The sequence below is a fragment of the Neopelma chrysocephalum genome, unplaced genomic scaffold (genome assembly GCF_003984885.1).
Source record: "Neopelma chrysocephalum unplaced genomic scaffold, ASM398488v2 Primary Assembly neopelma1_101, whole genome shotgun sequence".
Taxonomy (NCBI): Eukaryota; Metazoa; Chordata; class Aves; order Passeriformes; family Pipridae; genus Neopelma; species Neopelma chrysocephalum.
In genome coordinates this window covers 2,729,477-2,734,576 of record NW_020897764.1, presented here as the reverse complement: position 1 = coordinate 2,734,576, position 5,100 = coordinate 2,729,477, and the positions used below count along the sequence as shown (strand labels likewise).

The 5,100-nt window shown below is 43.0% G+C and overlaps 1 long non-coding RNA gene across 1 annotated transcript; it reads left to right on the top strand.

Annotated features, from left to right (window-relative positions):
* The first annotated feature begins 928 nt into the window (after positions 1-928).
* LOC113973440 lies at positions 929-3,464 on the top strand. The gene is made up of 3 exons (XR_003536214.1): positions 929-1,061; positions 1,810-1,894; positions 2,387-3,464. It is a non-coding gene; the product is annotated as an uncharacterized LOC113973440 (long non-coding RNA).
* The last annotated feature ends 1,636 nt before the right edge of the window (positions 3,465-5,100 follow it).

The window sequence follows — 5,100 nt, the reverse complement described above, 5'->3', positions numbered from 1 at the left end:
AGCCATCTCTTCTCAAGGCTGAACAAGCCCAGCTCCCTCAGCCTTTCCTTGTACAAGAGATGCTCCAGTCCCTTAATTTTGTAGCCTCCACTGGACTCGCTCCAAGAATTCCATGTCTCTCTAGTACTGAGAAGGTACCGAGGACAGTCTTGGCTGCTTCTCCCAGAGCAAGTACTCTCTGTCTTTTTCCTAAAAGGCATGTCTGGCTCTCCAGGAATTCCCAGTGCTGCTGTTTGCTGGTCCATGAGGAGATAAACTGTGGTGTGCCTGCCCTGCTCCCACCCTCCTCAGTACCTGCCATAACCCAGATCCCACCCCAAATAATGGCTTTTTTGGGGGCCTGTCATAGTGTAAAACCGAGAGAAAACCTTTGAGAAAGCATGGTGGCGTATTTAACATAAATAAGGAATTGCAACCCCCTTTCACTCCTAGAAAAAATGAATTCTAATGCATATACAAGCTTCTATTGCAACCTTGCTACAAAAAGGACAAATATAATTTTAAATTTAATTAACTAAATGGGGAAAATCCTTCCGTTGCTGGCATGGACCCAGGCAACATGAATTTTAGTAATGTTGGTTACGACTATCTTCTTTTTGCCCTAAAAAAGGGAAAGCTACTGCCCACGTGCATTTAAAAAAAACCTCATAAATGTATGTCGGAACAGTTTTACTTAACAGTAGCAAAACCATGGCATTGACTCCCCATCCCTGGAAGTGTTCAAGGCCAGGTTGGATGAGGCTTGGAGGAACCTTGTCTAGTGGAAGGTGTCCCTGCCCATAGCAGGAAAGTTGGAACTAGTTGGTCTTTAAGGTCCCTTCCAACCCAGGCCATTCTGGGATTCTCTGATTCATTTCAGCTGCCAGATGGGGTTGCAGAAATGACCACTTTGTTTAATCCCAGCAATTTAAGCAGCTGTTCTTGTTGCAGTGCTTTACCGTGAAGGAAGACTACAGGAATTTCTGCTCAGCAGCAGTGCCACAGCCAGTTCCTGGGGAAAATGACTTAAATCTCTGGGGCCTTGTTACATTCCCACAGTTAACACATTTAAACATTTTGCTGTGAGTCTTCAAATTGCTGTGATTTTTTTCAGTGTAGAAAAAGTGATTCAAAAATCTACCTGCGCTTTCTCTCTCCAAAACTAACACTCCCTAAACATCAGTACAGGCAGAGATACCAGTATTGCAGGTTTCTGGGACTCGTATTTTAGGTTTGCCCGTTCTACTCCTATGACAAACACTTGCACAGGGAGTGAGTGCGATGCCACTGCTTGCATTGCATCCAGTTGTACAAGTTTCAACCTGCTGTTTGGCTTTGGCTCCTCCAGACAAGAGTCTTGCTGCTCCAAACCGTCCCTTGCAGGTTGGATCGGGCACAGATGAACAGGAGTTGGTACATGTTGGCTGATGGAATTAGCCCTGCTACCTGTGAAGGCTGGGAGCTCCTGCTCCTGAGTTATTATGCAGCTTTATCACAGCACTGCTTATGTTGTAATCCAGCAAATGCTTGATCTTTTACCCGCCCAGGCACTGCAGGCATCTTTAATTATCCGAGGGTTAATTTGCATGGGAGCTTTTGCTGAAACAATAAATTCATACCTCTGTTATTATTTGGTATGAGTTTCTGTATCAATATTTATATTTGGGGAAAACCAAAGGAGCTTCCTGCTAGCACTAAGACAAAGGAATTGCTTCAGAGCAAGTTCAAGAGTCATCCAGCACTGAGAACATCTTCCAGTTCTTCTCAGGGGAAGAGCAATTATAACATGTGGTGGGAGAACATGTGCTCCAGTGCCTCTTTTCTATGCAGGGATGAGGAGATAGAAACGTCTTGTCTGATGAAAAGCACGTTTTGCAAGGCTTGACAAATGTGATGTTCACCTTGAGCCAATGTGGTATGTATGATTTTAATGTTGGTAAGATTGTTTCTGCAACTCATCTTATAAAATTCCAGTCAAACAGCTCTCTGTGTGTGTTCAGCTGATGAAGGAATTGGGTGCTTACTTAAGATTAGAGGGGGAACTGCTGTTTGGGGGGGGAAGTAGGGTGGGAGAATGTGCCAGGAGGGGCTGTCTCTGCCTGTGCTTGTCCCTTTGCTGCTGCAATGCAGCTCCCTCACCCCTCCAGACTGAAGTGGAGAGCAGAAAAGCAAGATACTGATGACACACTTGGAGCTGTGGAAAGTCCACGCTCTTGCAGGGCATTGGGAAGCCAAATGGAAGCTGAAGAAGCTCAGCTGTACTTGTAGTGGCAGCATTGCTGTAACATTGGAAACAGGTCCCTTCCCCGGAGCATGGGTTCAGCCTCTCCACCCCCACTACTCCCATTCCTGTGCCAGTTATGAGATAGCTGTTACAATCCATGTATCCTTTCTGTTTTTACTTTAGGAACACTGTGAAGTGTGTACAGTATCTTCTATCTGTGTTTCTTTGTATATGCTACATGAACTAAATCCCAAATAATCCTGCGGAACAAGGAATGGTTTCATCTCCCTGTCACAGATCCGAGTTGGAGGCACAGACAAAACAATACTTTGCAGGGAATTACAGTACCAGCTAGAAGAAGATCCGGGTTTTCATCATGACTCCTGACATTCGTCCTTGCCAGTAAAACATATCCCCCTTTCAATGCCACAGGATGTTTTATAATAGGGGGAAAAATGTTTTAGCAGAACTGTTCTACATTAAAAGGAAGCATTTATTTTCATTGGTATCAGCTCAGTGAAGGCTTGACCCTGGGACCACAATGGGAGTTTTATCCTTGACTTTAATGGAAGAATAATCAAGGTCTCGTGATATTACATCCTAAAGAAAGGCAAATACTGCAGTTTGTATCAATAAGATAAATGTCTCACATTTAGTGTAAGCCGCTGTATTCTTGCAATAAATGGTTTATTAGATTGATTAAATGTCTTAACTTCACCTCAGCTATTAATCACTTTTGGCAGCTGTTTACTGCTTTGTATACTTTGAAGTAATGGAGATTATTCCTTAATTATCTCATTGCAGTTCAGTCATTGTTTCCTAAATAGTGCCATTAGAATGGTAAATTGCAACAGTAAAACAGTGTCAATATGGAGTTATGGAGTTCCCATTTTATGACGCATTCATAAAGTTAACACAATCTACTTAAAACATGGCTGTGATTTCCACACAGTGACCTATTTGATATGGCAGAAGAGGTTTTGATGAGAAAACAGTAGAGCATTAAGTGTGCCGGGACTCTGCTTTCACCAAAGTAAAACACAGAGTATTCCCTGTTGGAATATATGTGCATATCAGAATTTATTAAGCCAGTGCTTGTTTGATCACCTTCAGTTTCAGTAAGTGCTGTGAATTCCAAGAATTTTGTGCCTTTGAATACAACGTGTTTATTTCTATGCAAAAAGAAATGAGAAAACTCCAAGCAATGTTATCATTTAGAGGTTACCATTGTCATTCTGCAGAAGGATAAGAGAGTACAAGATCAATCAGAAGAAAATGGCTGCTTTTAATATTGTCTTCAGATCCGGCAGCGAGTCATAACGTAGCAGTTGCACAACAATTTCCATTCTGAGTCCCTTTTCCAGTCAACTGTAACTGTCCTGAACTTTAACATTATGAGTTGTCTGTTTCAGGCTGAGTTGTTTGGGAGGAACCAGTACTACTGTCAAACTGAGAAACATTCATGAAACCCGCTTTCAAATACTGTAACAGAAATTCTCTTCCTTCTGGCTCCCCAATAAAGGCTTTCGGGGAAAAAACAGCATTGCAAATTATGGGTAAATGTGGGGATTTTATTCTCCTTGACTTTTTACTGTGCATATGATAGAAAATGTGGATCCTTAGCTTGGGTTAAAGTAGTGTTGTAAAAAAGTGAATGTGTTTTTTACTAACGTTAACAATTTATGTTCAACCCCAAATTCCGGTAGACTACTAATCCAGAAACTTTGATTAAGGAAGCCAACTAAGATAAGGCCTGATTGTGCCAGATATCAGACAGACGTGAGAAATAATGCCTGAAAAGTGTTCAACCCAATGTGAAGCAAACATATAATTAAAATTCCTGGCCATAATTTTGGTGCTGGGCTGAATTCAACTGGTGACCCACGGGTAGAAGGCTCTGAGAGCTCATCACCTGGTGACCTACAAGTGAGATATCCAGTCCTTCCCAATTGCAAGTGCTCCACCTTTGCAAGACAGCCTGCTCTCTTTTTAGCAAGCAACCAAATCGTGTTCCAGCCTTTTCACAGGCTGGCAAAGTCTCCCATTCATGTGCTCGTTGCATCTTCTGCTTCATCTGATCAGGTTTAAAGTCTCCTGCTGCCCCAAGGTGCTCATCAACATCTTAGAGCTGGAGAGGAGCTGCCACTAGAATTCAGCCAGCAGAGACATTTGTAACAAAGCTCCCACTCAGTCAAGACCAGGTGACTGCAGACAACCAGTTAAATTCTTTAGCCTAAATAATTTGTCCTAAACCTGAACAGGGCCTTCTCCGAATCTTTCAAACTCCAAAAGCAACACTACAGGGCCAGAAACAACAATTTAGGAGGCAACAGCAACTTCAAGAAGTGCAATTGCTTGTTTATCTGCAGCCTTAGACTGTATCTGTTCTATGGAAAGGTGGTGGATGCCCCATCCCTGGAAACATTCAAGGACAGGCAGGGTGTGGCTCTGAGCAACCTTATCTCGTTGAAGATGTCCCTGCCCATGGCAGGGCAGTTGGATTTGGTGACCTTTAAAGGTCCCTTCCAACCCAAATGATCCTATGATTCCACAGCTTTTTGCTGTTGGTAAGAGGTGAGAGGTGGGAATTCTGTGTCCTCAAGGAACCACAGCGGAGACATGACAACAGTAGCAGGACTTCACTTTTGGTTGTTCTGCTGCTTCACTTGAGGACAGCAGTGGAATAGGATAGAACTTGGCTCTGCCCTTATCTGGTTACCCATTGTGAGCACTCTGTTCTCCAGTATCCCGCTGCAGTGTTCCTGCCAATGCGGCTCCAGAGGCTTGGTTTCCATTTCAGTTTCACTGGTTGGCAGATAGTTTATCTCTGAAACAGATATAACAACAGCTAATCTCGTGTTATGGTTCTGTGCCTGTTTATAACTCCTATTAATATC